Genomic DNA, 20,800 nt, shown 5'->3' with positions numbered 1-20,800 from the left:
TAATTTCAGATATAGAGGTCAGTAGTTCATCAGTTGCATATAACACCCAGTGCTCATCACATCATGTGCCTTCCTTAATGCCCATCACCCAGTTACTCCATCCTCCCACCCACCACCCCTCCAGAAAACCTCAGTATTTTTCCTGAGCCTCTCATGGTTTGTCTCCCTCTCTGATTTCCTCCCATTCTCTTTTCCCTCCCTTGCTCTGTGATCCTCTGCACTGTTCTTATATTCCTCATAAGAGTGAAAACATTTGATAATTATCTTTCTCTGATTGACTTATTTTGCTCAGAATAGACTTTAAAACAGAGACTATAAAAAGACAAAGGATAGCATTTCATTAATGATAAAGGGGTCAATCCAGCAAAAGATAAAATATTAATAACGTGCACTCAATATAAGAGCACTAACATATATAAAGCAAATATTAACAATCCTAATGAGAAAAATTGGCACTAATATTAGGGAACTTTAGCACCCTACCTACATCTATGGATGGATCATCCAGACAAAAAAATCAATAAAGAAACATCAGCCTTAAACAGCGCATTAGACCAAATGGACATAATGGATATATACAGAGCATAACATCCAAAATAGCAGAATGCACATTCTTTTCAAGTGCACATGGAATAATCTTTAGGATAAAACACAGATTACCCATAAAACAAGTACCACCACATTTGAAAGACTGAAATCATCTCAAGCATCTTTTCTGACCAGAGTGGAATGAAATTAGAAAATGATGACAAGAAAACTGGGGAAAAAAACCCCACAAAAATGTGGAGATTAAACAACATGCAACTGAACAACCAATGGTTCATTGAAGGAATAAAAGGACACAGTTTTTAAAAAATACCTAGAGACAAAAGAAAACAGAACTATGACATATCAGAACCTATGGGATATGGTAAAAGCAGTCCAAAGTGGGAAGTTTATAGCAATACAGTCCTACGTAAAAAAATCAATAAATCAGAGAGGGTGACAAAACATGAGAGACTCCTAACTCTGGGAAACAAACAAGATGTAGAGGAAGGGGAGGTGAGTGGGGGGATAGGATGACTGGGTGACGGGCACTGAGGGGGGCACTTGACAGGATGAGCACTGGGTGTTATACTATATGTTAGCAAATCGAACTCCAGTAAAAATATACATACAAAATAAATAAATAAACAAATAAATAATTTAAAAAGGAAAAAGAAAAAAAATCTTAAATCTCCATTTAACTTTATTTATCTTTATTTAAAGCATAACTTTACATCTCAGGTAACTAGAAAAAGAATGAACAAAACCTGAAGTTAATAGAAGGAAAAAAATGATCAAGATCAGAGCATATGTAATAATATAGAGACCAGGGAGGACGCCTGGGTGGCTCAGCAGTTGATTGTCTGCCTTCGGCTTGGGGCATGATCCTGGGGTCTTGGGATTGAGTCCCACATCGGGCTCCTTGTGTGGAGCCTGCTTCTCCCTCTGCCTGTCTCTCTCTCTCTCTCTCTTTCTCTCGACTAAATAAATAAAATCTTTTAAAGGATTAAAAAAATAAAATAGAGACCAAAAAGACAATGGAAAAAATCAACAAAACCAAGAGCTGGTTCTTTGCAAATATAAAAAAAAAATGACAAACTTTTAGCTAAATTCACCAAGAAAAGAGAGAGAGGGCTAAAATAAATAAAATTTGATGAAAGAGAAGTTACATCTGATACAACTTATGTAGAAAGGATTATAAGAAACAATTATGAACAATTACACACCAACAAATTGGACAATTTACAGGTAATGGATAAATCTCTAGAAACATGCAATGTTATTTTTTCTCTTTATATATCATTATATATATTTTTATAAAAAATTTATTTTTATTGGTGTTCAATTTACCAACATACAGAATAACACCCAGTGCTCATCCCGTCAAGTGCCCCCCTCAGTGCCCGTCACCCATTCACCCCCATCCCCTGCCCTCCTCCCCTTCCACCACCCCTAGTTCGTTTCCCAGAGTTAGGAGTCTTTATGTTCTGTCTCCCTTTCTGATATTTCCCACACATTTCTTCTCTCTTCCCTTCTATTCCCTTTCACTATTATTTATATTCCCCAAATGAATGAGAACATACACTGTTTGTCCTTCTTCGATTGACTTACTTCACTCAGCATAATACCCTCCAGTTCCATCCACGTTGAAGCAAATGGTGGGTATTTGTCGTTTCTAACGGCTGAGTAATATTCCATTGTATACATAAACCACATCTTCTTTATCCATTCACCTTTCGATGGACACCGAGGCTCATTCCACAGTTTGGCTATTGTGGACATTGCTGCTATAAACATTGGGGTGCAGGTGTCCCGGCGTTTCATTGCATCTGAATCTTTGGGGTAAATCCCCAACAGTGCAATTGCTGGGTCGTAGGGCAGATCTATTTTTAACTCTTTGAGGAACCTTCACACAGTTTTCCGAGTGGCTACACCAGTTCACATTCCCACCAACAGTGTAAGAGGGTTCCCTTTTCTCCGCATCCTCTCCAACATTTGTGGTTTCCTGCCTTGTTAATTTTCCCCATTCTCACTGGTGTGAGGTGGTATCTCATTGTGGTTTTGATTTGTATTTCCCTGATGGCAAGTGATGCAGAGCATTTTCTCATGTGCATGTTGGCCATGTCTATGCCTTCCTCTGTGAGATTTCTGTTCATGTCTTTTGCCCATTTCATGATTGGATTGTTTGTTTCTTTGGTGTTGAGTTTAATAAGTTCTTTATAGATCTTGGAAACTATCCCTTTATCTGATATGCTATTTGCAAATATCTATCTGGGAATTCTGTAGGTTGTCTTTTAGTTTTGTTGACTGTATCCTTTGCTGTGCAAAAGCTTCTTATCTTGATGAAGTCCCAAAAGTTCATTTTTGAAACATGCAATGTTATAAGACTGATTCATGAAGAAAAAGAATATATGAATAGAGCAATTTCTAGCAAGGAGATTAAATAAGTAATCAAAAATTCTTAAAAAACAAAATTCCCAAACTAAATGGTTTTACTTGTGAATTCTACCAAACATTCAAAGTAGATTTATTGTCTATCCTTCTCAAATCCTAAAAAAATTGGAGATGGCTTCCAAAATCATTTTACAAGGCTAGCATTACTTTGATAGTAAAACCAGACAAGCACAATATGAAAAAGGAAAATTATAGACCAATCTCCTTGATGAATATAAATGCTAGAATCTTCAACCAAATGTTAGCAAATTGAATTCAAAACACATTAAAAGAAGCATATACCAGGGATGCCAGGATAGCTCAGTTGGTTAAGCATATGGCTTCAGCTCAGGTCATGATCCTGAGGTTCCGAGATAGAGTCTCACATTGGGCTCCCCACAGAGAGCCTGCTTCTCCCTTTGCCTATGTTTCTGCCTTTTTCAGTGTCTCTCATGAATAAATAAATAAAATAAAATAAACCCCATGTACTCAAGATATAGATGTGTAGAAATCATTTAACATAATTAGACATCCATTTATGATAAAAAATCTCTACAAAGTGGGGTATAGAAGGATGTACATCAACATAATAAAGGCCAAATATTATAAATCCATACCTAACATCATATTCAATCATAAAAACTGAAGACTTCTCCTCTAAGGTCAGAACAAGAAAAGGAAGCTCATTCTTGCCATTTTATCCAATGTGATATTGGAAGTCCTAGCAACAGCAGTAAGGGAAGAAAAATAAATAAAAGGTATCCAAATCAGAAAGGAAAAGTAAAATTGTCACTATTTGCAGATGACATAATACTATATAAAGGAAATTCTAGTCTTCACCAAAAGATGTTAGAATACACAAATTCAGTAAAATTACAGGTGGCAAAATCAATATGCAGGAATCCGTGGCATAAACTAATAACAAACTATCAGAAATAGAAATTAAGAAATCAATACCATTTATAATTGTATCACAAGAAATTAAATAACTAGAATTAAATTTAATCAAGGAGGTAAAAGATCTGTACACGAAAACTGTAAGACAATAATAAGTGAAATTGAAGAAGACACAAGTAAATGGAAATATATTTCATGCCAATGAATGGGAAGAATTAATACTATTAAAATGCCATATCTAAAGCAATCTACATACTCAATGCAATCTCTATCAAAATTCCAATGGCCAATGGCCTTTTCCAGAAAACTAGAATAAAGAATTCTAAAATTTGTATAGAACCCAAAAGATCCCGAATAGCCAAAACAATCTTTTTTTTTTTGCCAAAACAATCTTAAGAACAAAGCCAAAGGTACCATGCTCTGTGAAATCAAACTATACTACAAACCCATAGTAATCAAAACAGTATAGTATTTTTATGAATGCAGACACACAAAACAATGGAACAACACTAAGAGCCCAAAAATAAACCCACACATATATGGACAATTAATCTATGGCAAATGTGAATCAAGCAAATACAACAGAGAAATATCAGTCTCTCACATGAATGGTGCTGGGGAAATCTGGACTTGGAAAAGAATGTAACCAGACCGTTTCTAAAAGAATGTGATATCTCACTGTAATATTTAAAAATTTAAATTCAATTAGCCAACATATAGTACATAATTAGTTTCTGATGTAGTGTTCAATTATTCATCAGATGCTTAGAATATTTAGTGCTCCTCATATCATGTGCCACCCATCACCCAGGTGCCCCATTCCTCAAACCACCTCCCCTCAGCATCCTTCAGTTTGTTTCCTATACTTTTTTAAAAGATTTTATTTATTCATGAGACACACACACACACACACACAGGCAGAGGGAGAAGCAGGCTCCATGCAGGGAGCCCGATGTGGGACTCCATCCCAGACAGCGAGATCACGCCCTGAGCCGAAGGCAGATGCTCAACTGCTGAACCAGCCAGGAGACCCTGTTTCCTATACTTAAGAGACTTTCATAGTTTTTCTCCCTCTCTGATGACTTCCAATTCAGTTTTTCCTCCCTTACCATATGGTCCTCTGCACTATTCCTTATATTCCACATATAAGTGAAACCATATAATAATTGTCTTTCTCTGGTTGACTTATTTCACTCAGCATAAATACCCTCCAGTTCCATCCATGTAGATGTAAATGGTGAGATTTCATCCTTTCTGATGGTTGAGTAATATTCATATTATTATTATTATTCCATAATATTATTCCATATTATTCCAGTAATATCACATCTTCTTTATCCATTCATCTGTTGAAGGATATTGTGGCTCCTTCCACAGTTTGGCTATTATGGACATTGCTACTATGAACATTAGGGTGCAGGTGTCCCAGCATTTTACTTCATCTGTATCTTTGGGGTAAATACCCAGTAGTGCAATTGCTGAGTCATAGGGTAGCTCTATTTTTAACTTTTTGAGGAACCTCACACTGTTTTCCAGAGTGGCTGTACCAGCCTGCATTCCCACCAACAGTGTAAGAGAGTTCCCCTTTCTCCACATCCTCACCAAAATTTGTTGTTTCTGGTCTTGTAATTTTAGCCATTCTGACTAGTGTAAGGTGGTATCTCATTGTGGTTTTTATTTGTATTTCCCTGATGCCAAGTGACATTTTTTCATGTGTCTGTTGGCCATTTGAATGTCTTTGGAGAAATTTCTGTTTATGTCTTCTGCCCATTTTTTACTGGAAGTTTTTGTTTTCTGAGTTGAAATTGATAAGTTCTTTATAGATCTTGTATACTAGCCCTGATATATAATTTGCAAATATCTTCTCCCATTCTGCAGGTTGTGTTGTAGTTTTGTTGACTGGTTCCTTTGCTGTGCAGAAGTTTTTTATCTTGATGAAGTCTGATAATTCATTTTTACTTTTGTTTTCCTTGCCTTTGAAGATGTGCCTAGCAAAAAAAAAAAAAAAAATGCTGTGGCCGAGGTCGAAGAGGTTGCTGACTATGCACCCCTCTAGGATTTTGATGGATTCTTGTCTCATATTTGGGTCTTTCATCCATTTTGAATTTATTTTAGTGTATGATGTAAGAAAATGGTCCAGTTGTATTCTTCTACATCTACCTCTCCAATTTTCCCAGCATCACTTATTGAAGAGACTGTCTTTTTTTTCCCATTGGATACTCTTTCCTACTTTGTCAAGGATTAGTTGACCATAGTGTAGAGGGTCCATTTCTGGGTTATTTATTCTGTTCCATTGATCTATGTGTCTGTTTTTGTGCCAGTACCATACTGTCTTGATGATAATAGCTTTGTAATACAGCTTGAAACCAGGCATTGGGATGCCCCCGGCCTTGGTTTTCTTTTTCACCATTCCTCTGACGATTCGGGTTTCTTTCTGGTTCCATACAGATCTTAGGATTATTTGTTCCAGCTCTATGAAGAAAATCCATGGGATTTTGATAGGGATTGCATGGAATGTGTAAATTGCTCTGAGTAGCATAGACATTTTCACAATGTTTATTCTTCCAATCCATAAGCATGGAATGCTTTTCCACTTCCTTCTGCCTTCCACAATTGCTTTCATAACTGTTCTATAGTTTTTAGAATACAAATCCTTTGATTAGGTTTATTTCTAGGGAGCTTATGGTTTTTGGTGTAATTGTAAATGGGATAGATTCCTTAATTTCTCTTTCTTTAGTCTCATTGTTAGTGTATAGAAATGCAACTGATTTCTGTGCATTGATTTTGTATCCTGTCACATTGCCGAATTGCTGTTTGAGTTCTACCAATTTGAGGGTGGAATCTTTTGGGTTCTCTATATACGATATCCTGTCACCTGTGAAGAGTGAGAGTTTGACTTCTTTGCCATTTTGACTGCTTTTAAATCCTTTTTGTTGTGTGATTTCTGAGGCTGGAACTTTGAGTACTACATTGAACAACTGTTTTGAGAGTGGTCACCCTGTTGATTTCCTGACCTGAAGGGGAAAGTTCTCAGTTTTTCCCCATTGAGAATGACATTTGCTGTGGGCTTTTCATAGATAGATTTTTATGACGTTGAGATATATACCCTCTATCCCTATGGTATGAAGAGTTTTAATCAGGAATGGATGCTGTATTTTGTCAAATGCTTTCTCTGATTCTATTGAGATTCAGAGGAAATCTATTGTTTCCCTTGCCCCAAGAGACATATCCAGTAAGAAGTTGCTATGGCTGATGTCAGAAAGATTATTGCCTGTGTTCTCTAGGATTTTGATTGTTTTCTGTCTCGCAGTTAAGTACTTCATGAATTTTGAATTAATTTTTGTGTATGGTGTAAGAACGGGGTCCACTTCCATCTTTTTGTACATTGCTGTCCATTTTCCCCAAAACCATTTGTTGAAGAAGCACTTTTTCCAATTGGATATTCTTTCCTACTTGATGAAGATTAAGTGACCATATAATTGTGGGTGTATTTCTGGGTTTTCTATACTTCTATACTTCTTTATTGATCTTTGTGTCTATTTTTGTGCCAGTACAATAGGTTTTTGATCTTCAGTCCCCTTCATTAACACTTGATAGTTTTCAGAGTACAGATTTTTAACCTCTTTGGTTTAGTCCTAGGTATCTTATTGTTTTTGATGCAATCGTACATGAGATTGATTAATTAATTTCTGTTCCTGATTATTTAATTTCTCTTTCTGTTGCTTCATTATTGGTATATGGAAATGCAAAAGATTTCTGTACATTAATTTTGTATCTTGGAACTTTACTGATTTAGTTTATCAATTTTAGCAGTTGTTTAATTTCATGGACCAATCTAAATTATTTATTTATTCCCTGCAATGAGCAACGAAATGGAAGATTAATATACTGGTCATCATTTGATATAAGAAAGGGAGTTTAAATTCCCATATATTTTTCTTGTCCCTGTGCAGAGTCATGGTCCAATCCAGTGCCATAGTCCCCACTGGGTAGTGATCCAGATTATTTTTATTCATCTTAGGAGTTAGTCAGAAGTGTATTCTCATGAGAGTTATGGAATAGGGTATGATTATTCTCTCCCTAGGGAAAGAGCTTGGATCTGATGCGGAGATGTGAGTAGACAAGAAACTGGGTCCCTCAGTTGTAGCAGTTTTTTGGTGGGGACTTTCATGCTTTCTATTTAGAGTATCATGTCATCAGCAAATAGTGAAAGTTGTACTTCTTCCTTGATTTGGAAGAATAGGTATTAACTCTTCCTTAAACGTTTGGCAGAGTTTGCCTGTGAAGTCGTCTGGTCTTGCACTTTTGTTAGAGAGTTGATGGCTGATTCAATTTCTTAGCTCGTTATCAGTCTGTTCAAATTTTGTATGCCTTCCTATTTCAGTTTTGGTAGTTTATGTTTCTAAGAATTTATCCATTTGATCCAGGTTGTCCAACTTGTTGGCATACAGTTTTCATAATTATATTTGTTTGTTATAATTGTTTATTTTTATGTAGTGCTGGTTGTTATTTATCCTCTGTCCTTTGTGATTTTATTTATTTGGGCCCTTTGTCTTTTCCTTTTAATGAGTCTGCCTAGAATTTTATCAATTTTCTTATTTTTTATTAAAAGAACTAGCTCCTGGTTTCATTGATCTCTTCTATTTCTTTTTAGTTTCTATATAATTTATTTTTTCCCTAATATTCACTATTTTCTTCTTTTTGCTGGCCCTTAGCTTCATTTGTTGTCCCTTTTTTTGGCTCCTTGCGGTGTAATGTTAGGTTGTTTACTTGAGATTTTTCTTGCTTCTTAAGGTAGGCCTGTATTGCTATATACTTCCCTCTAAGGGCCACTTTTGCTCTGTCTCGAAGGTTTTAGATCATTGTGTTTTCATTTTTACTTATTTCCATATTTAATTTTTTTCATTGGTTTCCTCATTGATCCATTCATTATTTAGTAGCATGTTGTTTAATCTTCATTCATTTATGGTCTTGACAAACTTTTTCTTGTGGTTGACTTCTAGTTTCATATCAGGTGCATGGTATTACATCAATCTTTTTTTATTTATTAAGTCTTGTTTTATGTTCTAATAAGTCATTTATTCTGGAGAATGTTCCATATACACTTGGAAAGAATTCTACTGTTTTAGGATGGAATGTTCTGACTATATCTGCTAAGTCCATCTGGTCTAGTGTGTCATTCAAAGTTATTGTGTCCTTGTTTGTTTTCTGTTTAGATTATCTGTCCATTGATGTAAGTGGAGTGTTAAAGCTCTATACTTTTATTGTGTCATTATCAATTAGTTCCTTTATATTTGTTATTAATTTTTTTATATATTTAGGTGTTCCCATGTTGGGTATATGAATATTTACAATTGTTATATATTCTTATTCTTGTTGGATTGTGCCCTTTATGATTATATAAAACCCTTGTCTCTTTTTATAGTCTTTGTTTTATTCTTTTAAAGATTTTATTTATTTATTCAGAGAGACACACAGATAAAAGCATAGGCATAGGCAGAGGGAGAAGTAGGCTCCTCACAGCAACTCCATTGTGGAACTTGATCCCAGGACTGGGATCATACCCTAAGCCGTAGGCAGATGCTCAACCACTGAGCCACACAGGCATGCCTGTAGTATTTGTTTTAAAGTCTAGTTTGTCTGACATAAGTTCTGCTACTCTGGCTTTCTTTTCATATCCATTTGTGTGATGAATTTTTCTCCACTCCTTCACTTTCAATCTGCAGGTGTCTTTAGGCCTAAAATGAGTCTCTTGTAGGTAGCATATAGATCATTGTTTTTAAAAATCCTATGTGGCACCCCATGTCTCTTGACTGGAACTTTTAGTACATTTATATTAATTATTGATAGATATGTATTTAGTGCCATGTTATTACTTGTTTTGTTATTATTTCTGGAGATTTTCTCTGATCCTTTCTAGTTTTGATCATTTTTGGTCTTTCCTTTGCATGGAGAGTCCACTTTGATATTTCTTGCAGGGCTTGTTTAGTGGTCATGAACTCATTTAGCTTTTGCCTGGGAAAATCTATATCTCCTATTCTGAGTGATAGCCTTCCTTTATAGAATATCCTCTGGTGCAGATTTTCCCCATTCAGCACTTTTTATATATCATGCCACTCCCTTCTGGTTTGCCAAGTTTCTTTTGAGAAATCTCCAGCTAGCCTTATGGATTTTCCCTTGTAAGGTAAGGACTTATTTTGTCATGTTGCTTTTAAGATTTTTTTTTCACTGTATTTTGCAAATTTAATTAGGATAGGTGTTGGTGTTGACCTGCTGTTGTTGATTTTGATGAGAGTTCTTTGTGCCTCCTGAATCTGGATGTCTATTTCCTTATAGAGATTAAGGAAGTTTTCTGCTATTATTTATCAAAATACATTTTCTACCCCTTTTTTTCTCTCTTACTCTTTGGGACTCCTATAACACAAATGTTATTTCATTTGATGGAATCACCGAGTTCCCTCAGTTTATTATCTTGTTGCATAATTCTTCTTTCTCTCTTTTGTTCAGCTTTTTTGTTTTCCAATTTTGTCTTCTATGTTACTAATTTATTCACTTACTTCTTCAAGTCTGCTCTTCATTGCATCAAGACTGTTTCCAGTCTTGTTTGTTGTATTCTTTATCTCTGATAAAGATAAAAATTGTTTTAACTTTTTAAATCTCTGTGATAAGCATCTCACTGATGTCTTCTATTCTTTTCTCAAGCCAAGTGAGTATCCTCACAATTATTGCTTGAAATTCTCCATCAGGCATGCTTTTATATCTGTTTTGCTTAACACAGCACTGACACTGGCTGCATAACTTGCATACACCAAACCCCACTGCCCTCTGCCCTGTCAGGACTGCCTTTATCAGTCAAGCTTGCATCAGTCCCAGCTTGGTACACCACCTCCCAGCCAGAAGACTAGCCTACCCATGCCCACAACACATCTCTAAAGCCTGGAGTTTTAAAGGTCAGGAGGCTTGCTGGCATAGAGCCAAGAGGTCACCACATTGCTCCCGGAAAGAAGGCAGACAAAAAACCTGGAGGCAGACAGCATGGAAACCCAGTCTTAGAAATGCCTAGGGCATACGGTGGGGAGATTATTCACTCTTCTTGGAGTGCTTCTCTGAGAGGCAGTTTTCCTAGGGATGCCTCTCTGGGAATAAAGGAACTGGACAGTACAATTTCCTTCCCTCACCCCTTAGCATAAACACAGAGCCACCAGAAGGAAGCAACTCAGTACTGACACCAGCTACCTAATTTCTTATACCAAGTCCTACCCCCTTCTGTTCTAGTGGGGCTGCTCTTCTCAATCAATCTTGCCTCAGTACTCAGGAGGTAGTCCCCTCCCCCAAAGACCAGCACAAAGTCATACTCACACTATGTCTCCTGACCAGAGCACACGTTGTTAAAACTTGTCACATGCAGGCCAGGGACCAAACACTGCTCCTAGTAGGCAAGGAGAGCCTCTGCAGATAACTGGCCTGAAGAACAGGGAAACCACACAGAACAGAATAGTGTGTGCAGCACATGATGTAGACACTTCTTGAAGTGTCAGGCCCTGGACACTACATGATATCTTCTTCATTAGGCCATTTATTTCAGGAGCAGGAGATATAACTGGCTTTTGTAATACAGAGAAGAAGACAGAGACTTAGACCAAATATCAAGATGGAGAAATATGTCCCAATTAAAATAAGAAGATAAGACCATATACTTGTAAAGGAATGTAACTAGAAAATAAGGCACATAAAAAGATGTTCAACATCACTGATTCCTAGGGAAATGCAAATCAAAACCACAATGAGAGTGCACTGAAGGTCGTTGAAGTTCAATTAATTATCCAAGTCCACACAACCAGGAAGTGTAGCAAAGTGTGGGTTCTTACCTGAATATGTCTGACTGCAAAGTAGAAATTCTTTCTAGTGAGCAAATATTTACTAAGCATTTAAGAAAGAATTCTTGTCTGAAACTACAGGACTTTGCTACAAGGCTCTTGAGTTTACAGACGAATTTAACTGCCTCTGAAATTAAGTTTAGAATCTAGGCCAAGGACAGTTCCCACTGACTCTATGTTTCTCATAGAGCTCATGTTGCAAAAAACCATAAACAAAGTAGACGTTTCTGAGAACTGAGGAGGGGTTCCTATTTCTTGGGGATGTTTAAGGATGGGTTAATGCAAATTTCCCTGCACAAGTTTGTAAGATTCTGCTTTAGGTTGACCTGGAACTATTGTGGTGAAGAACAAGGCTGGGAATTGCGGTATCAGAGGACTGAAAGTAAAAAGGCACAAGAGACACCACAAGTGCAAAGTTTTGCCACTGGTACCCAAAATCAAGCACTTAAGGCTAGAGAGGAAAGGCTTAGTCACATTCCTGTATTTAATTTCAAATTCCAATTTTTCCTATTTGGTATATAAGAAAGTAGTTGAATTCTGTATGTTAATCTTTTGTGTTTGTATGTATGTATATATTTATTTATTTATTTTTCTTTTTTTGCATATTTTTTATTGGAGTTTGATTTGCCAACATATAGTATAAAACCCAGTTCTCATCCCGTCAAGTGCCCCCCTCAGTGCTTGTGACCCAGTCACCCAATACTCCCGCCCACCTCCCCTTCCACTACCCCTTGTTCCTTTCCAGGGGCTAGGTGTCTCTCATGTTCTGTCACCCGCTCTGATATTTCCCACTAATTTTCTCTCCTTTCCCCTATAATCCCTTTCAATATTTTTCATATTCCCCGTATGAATAAAACCATATAATGTTTGTCCTTCTCCGACTGACTTACTTCACTCAGCATAATACCCTCCAGTTCCTTCCACCTGGAAGCAAATGGTGGGTATTTGTCGTTTCTAATGGCTGAGTAATATTTCATTGTGTATATATATATATATATATATATATATATATATATATATATATACCACTTCTTTATCCATTCATCTTTTGATGGACACCAAGGCTCCTTCCACAGTTTGGCTATTGTGGACATTGCTGCTATAAACATTGGGGTGCTGGTGTCTCGGCCTTTCACTGCATCTGTATCTTTGGGGTAAATTCCCAGTAGTGCAATTGCTGCATCGTAGGGTAGCTCTATTTTTAACTCTTTAAGGAACCTCCATACAGTTCTCCAGAGTGACTATACCAGTGCACATTCCCATCAACAGTGCAAGAGTTCCCCTTTCTCCACATCCTCTCCAAAATTAGTTATTTTCTGACGTGTTAATTTTCATCATTCTCACTGGTGTGAGGTGGTATCACATTGTGGTTTTGATTTGTATTTCCATGATGGCAAGTGATGTGGAACATTTTCTCATGTGCTTGATGGCCATGTGTATGTCTTCTTTGGTGAAATTTCTGTTCATGTCTTTTGCCCATTTCATGATTGGATTGTTTGTTTCTTTGCTGTTAAGTTTAATAAGTTCTTTATAGATCTTGGATACTAGCCCTTTATCTAATGGTGATTTGCAAATATCTTCTCCCATTCTGTAGGTTGTCTTTTAGTTTTGTTGACTGTTTCTTTTGCTGTGCAGAAGCTTTTTAACTTGATTAAGTCGAATAATTCATTTTTGCTTTTGTTTCCCTTGCCTTCATAGATGTATCTTGTAAGAAGTTGCTGTGGCCAAGTTCAAAAAGGGTGTTGCCTGTGTTCTCCTCTAGGACTTTGATGGATTCTTATCTCACATTTAGATCTTTCATCCATTTTGAGCTTATCTTTATGTATGGTGTAAGAAAATGGTCTAGTTTCATTCTTCTGCATGTGGCTGTCCAATTTTCCCAGCACTATTAATTGAAGATACTGTCCTTTTTCCAGTGGATAGACCTTCCTGCATTGTCAAATATTAGTTGAATATAGAGCTGAGGGCCCATTTCTGAATTCTCTATTCTGTTCCATTGATCATTGTGTCTGTTTTAGTGCCAGTACCACCCTGTCTTGATGTTCACAGCTTTGTAGTACAACTTGAAATCTGGCATTGTGATGTCCCCAGCTCTAGTTTTCTTTTTCAATATTCTTCTGGCTATTTGGGGTCTTTTCTGATTCCACACAAATCTCTTTTTTTTAGGTTATTAAATAATTTGTTTATTGTACTGCATTTATAAAGAAGACAGACAATGCACCCAGTAGAAAGAATCTGTATGTGTGTTTTGGTTATTTCACTTTAATATCATCACCAGAATTCCTGTAAATTTTTTTCGCTGAAAAGCCAAAGTGGATTAGAATTGCCGAAGGATTTTCCTTGCCGTTGTTGGATACAATTGCTTTTCTTTACTCTTGATAGGTGCATAGACAGCTTCGCTTAAAATTCTTTCTACAGGAACGTGTCTGATTTCAGGGCTACCCAATCAAGGATCCAATGAATGGCTGGCCATAGTTACTTAGGGTTCTATGTTTATGAGTTAAATGGATTGCATAATTGTACCACTTTTTCCTTTGCTGTTTTTTGGTTTAAGATTAACCACTCTCTGCTGCTATTTCTTTGTATAATGTAAGTTTTTAACTGCAATTTTGAGATAATTAAGATGTACTTGAGGGTTTTTTTTTTTTTTAAACGAGAAGAGGCTTTGTGAATCTTATTTTAGGATGGGCCTCTTCTAGACTTGCCCTAGACATTACATATTCCTCGGGTCATATTGAAAAGCAAGAGAAGGGCAGGTTTGGGGTCACAGCCACTTGTTCAGCATGGACCAAGTGGGCCTTGGGGATTACAGCATTCTGCGGAGGCGGCTCCAGGACTGATTTACAGAAAGCCAAGGAGGTGCAAGTTGAGGCTCTACTAGCAGAGCTGCCTATGAGACTTTCAGGTAGCTGACTCTCTACATGGGAGATTGGAGGCCTGATTCCACACAAATCTTAAGATGATTTGTTTCAACTCTCTGAAGAAATTCCATGGTAATTTAATAGGGATTGCATTGAACGTGTAAATCACCCTGTGTAGCATAGATATTTTCACAATATTTATTCTTCCAATCTCTGAGCATGGAATATTTTTCCATTTCTTTGTGTCTTTCTCAATTTCTTTCAGAAGCATTCTGTAGTTTTTAGGGTATAGATCCTTTACCTCTTTCATTAAGTTTATTCCTAGGTATCTTATGCTTTTGGGTGCAATTAGAAATGGGATTGACTCCATTTCTCTTTCTTAAGTCTCATTGTTAGTGTATAGAAATGCCATTGATTTCTGGGCATTGATTTTGTATCTTGCCACACTGCTGAATTGCTGTATGAGTTCTAGTAATGTTGGAGTAGAGTCTTTTGGGTTTTCTTTGTACAGTATCACGTCATCTGTAAAGAGGGAGAGTTTGACTTCTTCTTTGCCAATTTGAATGCCTTTTATTTCTTTTTGTTGCCTGATTGCTGAGGCTAGGATGTCTAGTACTATGTTAAATAACAGTGGTGAGAGTGGACATCCCTGTCATGTTCCAGATCTTAGGGGAAAGGCTCTCAGTTTTTCCCCATTGAGAATATTAGCTGTAGGCTTTTCATAGATGGCTTTAAAAGAAAGAGGAAGCCCAGAGAATGAATCCTTAAAAGCAAGGACTGAATAGGTATTACAATGACACTAAATTCATATCTTTCAATAGTTACTCTGAAGGTGAATGGGTTTAATGATCCTATCAAAAGACACAGGGTGGGCAGCCCGGAAAGCTCAGTGGTTTAGTATCACCTTCAGTCCAAGGCGTGATCCTGGAGACCTTGGATCGAGTCCCATGTCGGGCTCCCTGTGTGGAGCCTGTTTCTCCCTATGCCTGTGTCTCTGCCACTCTCTCTCTCTCTCTGTGTCTCTATGAATAAATAAATAAAGTCTTTTAAAAAAAGATGCAGGGTTTCGGATTGGGTGAAAAATCAAGATCCATCTCTTTATTGTCTACAAGAGACCTTTTTGAGATCTAAGGACACCTACAGCCTGAAAATGAAAGGTTGGAGAACCATATACCATTCAAATGGTCCTCAAAAGAGAGCTGGGGTAACAATCCTCATATCATATAAATTATAGTTTATCCCAAGGACTGTAGTAAGAGATGAAGAGGGACAGTATATCATGCTTAAGGGGTCTATCCAACGAGAAGACCTAAGAATCATGAATATTTATGCTCCTAATGTGGGAGCTGCCAAGTATATCAATTAATAACCAAAGTAAAGACATACTTAGATAATAATACACTAACAGTAGAAGACTTCAACACAGTAATTTATGCAAATGACAGATATTCTAAGTACAACATCACCAAAGAAACAAGAGATTTAAATTATAACAGTGAACCAGATGGATTTCACCGATATAGACAGAACTTTCCATCTGAATGCAACTGAATACACATTCTTCTCAAGTGCGCATGGAACTTTCTCCAGAATAGACCACATACTGGGTCACAAATCAGGTCTCAATCAATACCAAAAGATTGATATTTTCCCCTGCATATTTTCAGATCATAATGCTTTGAAACTAGAACTAAATCATAAGAAGAAAATTGGAAGAAGCTGAAACTTGTGGAGGTTAAGGAGCATCCATTAAGGAGATGAAAGGGTCAACCAGGAAATTAGAGAAGAATTAAAAAAATTCATGAAAACTAATGAGAACAAAGATACAACCATTCAAAATCTTTGGGATATAGCAAAAGCAGTCCTGAGAGGGAAATACATTGCAATTCAAGCATCCCTTAAAAATTTAGAAAAAACTCAAATACACAAGCTAACCTCGCACCTAAGGTAACTGGAGAAAGAACAGCAAATAAAACCTACACCAAGCAGGAGAAGACAGTTAATAAAGATTCAAGCAGGACTCAAATAAACAGAGACCAGAAGAACTGTAGAACAGATCAACAAAACCAGGAGCTGGTTCTTCGGAAGAATTCATAATATAGATAAAGCACTACCCAGCTTTATTAAAAACAAAAGAGAAAAGACTCAAATTAATAAAGTCCTGAATGAAAAAAGAGAGATCACAACCAATACCAAGGAAATACAAGTAATTTAAAAAATGTATTATGAGCAGCTATACACCAATAAATTAGGGAATCTAGAAGATATGGATGCATTTCTGGAAAACCACAAACTACCAAAACTGGAACAGGAAGAAATAGAAAACCTGAACAGGGCAATAACCAGGGAGGAAATTGAAGCAGTCATCAAAAACCTCCCAAGACACAAAAGTCCAGGGCAGATGGTTCCCCAGGGGAATTCTATCAAACGTTTAAAGAGAAACAATACCTATTCTGCTAAAGCTGTTCTGAAAGATAGAAATGGACAGAATACTTCCAAACTCATTTTATGAGGCCAGCATCCCTTTGATTCCAAAACCAAAGACCCCATCAAAAAGTAGAAATATAGACCAATCTCCCCAATGAACACAGATGCAAAAACTCTCAACAAAATAGTAGCCAGTAGGATCCAACAGTACATTAAGATGATTATTCACCGTGACCAAGTGGGATTTTTCCCCAGGATGTAAAGTTGATTCAGTACTCATAAAACAATCAGCATGATAGAGCATATCAACAAGAGAAAAAACATGAACGATTTGACCCTCTCAATAGATGCTGAGAAAGCATTTCACGAAGTACAGCCTCCATTCCTGATCAAAACTCTTCAGAGTGTAGGAATAGAGGGAACATTCTCTAGCATCTTTTTTTTTAAGATTGTATTTATTTATTCATGAGACACACACACAGACACACACACACACAGAGACACAGGCATATGAAGAAGCAGGCTCCATGCAGGGAGCCTGATGTGGGACTTGATCCTGCGGACTCCAGGATCATGCCCTGGGCTGAAGGCAGGCACTAAACCACTGAGCCAACCAGGGATCCCCATTCCTCAGCATCTTAAAACCCATGTATGTTAATCTTTTATCTTGCAATCTTGCTAGAGTCACTTATTAATTCCAGAGTGTTTGATTGGTTCTTTTGCACTTTCTACATAGAAAGTAGTCATCTGCTAAGAAATAGTTTTATTCCTCTGTTTCAAATCTGTCAACTTTTCATTTTCTTTTGTTGTCTTATTGCATTAGTTAGGACTTCAGGTATGATGTTGAATAGGGATGGTTAGAGGGGGCATCCTTGACTTGTTCCTCACCTTAACAGAAAAGCAACTGGTTTCTTTCCATTTAGTATTTTAGCTCTAAGTTGTTGGTTTGTTGTTGTTGTTGTAAATGTTCTTTATCGAGCTTAAAAAATTTCCCTTTATTCTTAGTTTGTTGAAAGGTTGTACCATGAAAGTGTGTGAGATTTTGTCAAATTCTTTTTCTGCATCTATTACTATGATATTATAATTTTTATTTTTAGTCTGTTGATGTGTTAGATTACAGCAATTGACCATCATACATTGAATTAGCCTTGTATAACTGTAATGAATCCTCTTGATCATGATGTAAAATTCTTTTTATACTTTGTTCAAATCGATATGTTAATATTTTGTTAAGGATTTTTTTCTTTCATGTTATGAGAATACTGGTATTGATATTTTCCTTTTTAAACTGACTTTGGTTTCATCATGAGATAATGCTCTCCTCAGAGAATGAGTGAAGAAGTTGTCTCTCTACCTATTTTTTGAAGAGATTATAGAGAATTGGTATAATTTCTTCTTTAAATATTTCATAGAATTCATTAGCAAACCCAATTCTGGGCTTTTGCTTTCTCTTTTGGATAGTTATTAATTATTGATTCAGTTTCTTTAATGGATTTGTACCAATTTAGGTCATCTAAATCTTTTGATATGAATTTTGGTAGGCTGTATCTTTAAGAAATTGATCCATTTCACCTTGGTTATCAAAGTTGTGGGCATAGATTTGTTTACATTATTTGTTTATTATTTATTATCCTATCAATATCATGGGATCAATAGTAATGGCCCTATTTTTGTTACTAATATTAGTAATTTGTATCTTGTGTTTTTTTTCTTAGTTAACCTGGCTAGAGTTTTCTCAACATTATTGTTTCAAAGAATCAGCTTTTGTTTACCTTGAATTTTCCTATTGATTTCCTGCTTTCAATTCCTTTACTTTCTGTTCCAATGTTTATTATTAATCTTTTTCTGCTTCCTTGCATTTACTTTTATTTGCTTTATCTAGTTTCTTGAGGTGAAGGTCTCAATTATTTGTGGTATACATATAGTTCTCCTTTTCTATTATATGCATTCAATACCATGTATATTCCTGTAAGAATTTCTTTTACCTCAATCCCCAAATTTGATATGTTGTATTTTCATTGTCATTAAGTTCAAAATATTTTAAAATATTCCTTGAGACTCACTCTTTGACCAGTATATTGTGTAGACATGTCATGTTTAATCTCCAAGTATTTTGGTGTTTTCCAGCTATCATTCTGCTGATTTCTAGTTTAATTCCATTGTCATCTGAGAGCATATTTTGTTTAATTTTAATTTTTAAAAAATTTGTTAAGTCGTATTTTAAGACCCAAAGTTTGTATATCTTGGTGGGTGTTCCACGTAAACTTGAATATAGTATGACTTTTGCTATTGTTGGGTGAAATACTCTATTACTACAAGTCAAATGGAGTTTGTTGATGGTGTGCCTCTCTTTGGTCCTGATAATTTTTCTTGTGCTGAAGTCTAGTTTGCCTGAAATTAATATAGCTACTTCAGCTTTCTCTTGGTTAGTGTTATCATGATATATTTTTCTTTTCTTAAGTGTTCATTTAAATTCCAGTTAACATGCATTGTAATATTAGTTTCAGGTGTACAATATAATGATAGGACACTTACATACAGCACCGGGTGCTCATAACAAGTGTACTCCTTAATCTCCATCACCTATTTAACTCATCTCCCCCAACCACCTCCCTTCTGGTAACCATCAGTGTTTTCTTGGTATTTAAGAGTCTGTTTCTTGTTTTCTCTCTTTTTCCCCTTTGCTCCTTTGTTTTGTTTCTTAAATTCCACATATGAATGAAATCATATGGTACTTGTCTTTTCCTGACTAACTTGTTTCCCTTAGCATAATACTTTCTAGTTCCATCCGTGTCATTGCAAATGGCAAGATGTCATTATCTTTATGGCTAATATATATGCTTATTTCACCGATGTGATATATATATCACATCTTCTTCATCCATTCATCAGTGGATGGACACTTGGGCTGTTTACATAATTTGGCTATTGGAGATAATAGTACTATAAACATCAGGGTACATGTATCCCTTTGAATTAGAATTTTTGTATTCTAGGTATTTATGGAAATACCTAGTAGTGCAATTGCTGGATAATACAGTAGTTCTATTTTTAACTTTTTGAAAAACCTTCATACTGTTTTCCAATAATGAGTAGCAGAAAGAGAAATTAAAGAATCAATCCCATATAAAATTACACCAAAAATTATAAAATACCTAAGAATAAACCTAACCAAGGAGGTGAAAGACTTGTACTCCGAAAACTGTAAAACATTGATGAAAGAAATTGAAGATGACATGAAGAAATGGAGAGACATTCCATGCTCATGGATTGGAAAAACAAATGTTGGTAAAATGTTTATATTACTCAAAGCAATCGACAGATTTAATACAATCTTTATCAAAATGCCAAAAGTATTTTTCACAAAGGTAGAACAAACAATCTTAAAGCTTATATGAAACTACAAAAGACCCTCAAAAGCCAAAGCAACCTTGAAAAAGAAAAGTAAAGCTGGAGGCATCACAAATCTGGACTTCAAGTTATATTAAAAAGCTGTGGTGATCAAAACAACTATGTTACTTGCACAGAAATAGACACATAGATCAACAGAACAGAATAGAAAACCCAAAAATGAACCCACAACTATATGGTCAATTAGTCTTCAACAAAGCATGAAAGAATATCAAATCATAAAAAGAATGTCTCTTCAACAAATGGTGTTGGGAAAATTGCAAATGCAAAAGAGTGTAACTGGACCACTTTCTTAAACCATACACAATAAATTAAAAATATATAAAGACCTAAATGTGAGATAAGAAACCATAAAAACCCTAGAGAAGA

This window comes from Canis lupus, chromosome X (assembly GCF_011100685.1).
Source record: "Canis lupus familiaris isolate Mischka breed German Shepherd chromosome X, alternate assembly UU_Cfam_GSD_1.0, whole genome shotgun sequence".
Classification (NCBI taxonomy): Eukaryota; Metazoa; Chordata; class Mammalia; order Carnivora; family Canidae; genus Canis; species Canis lupus.
This window is presented reverse-complemented; position numbering follows the sequence as displayed.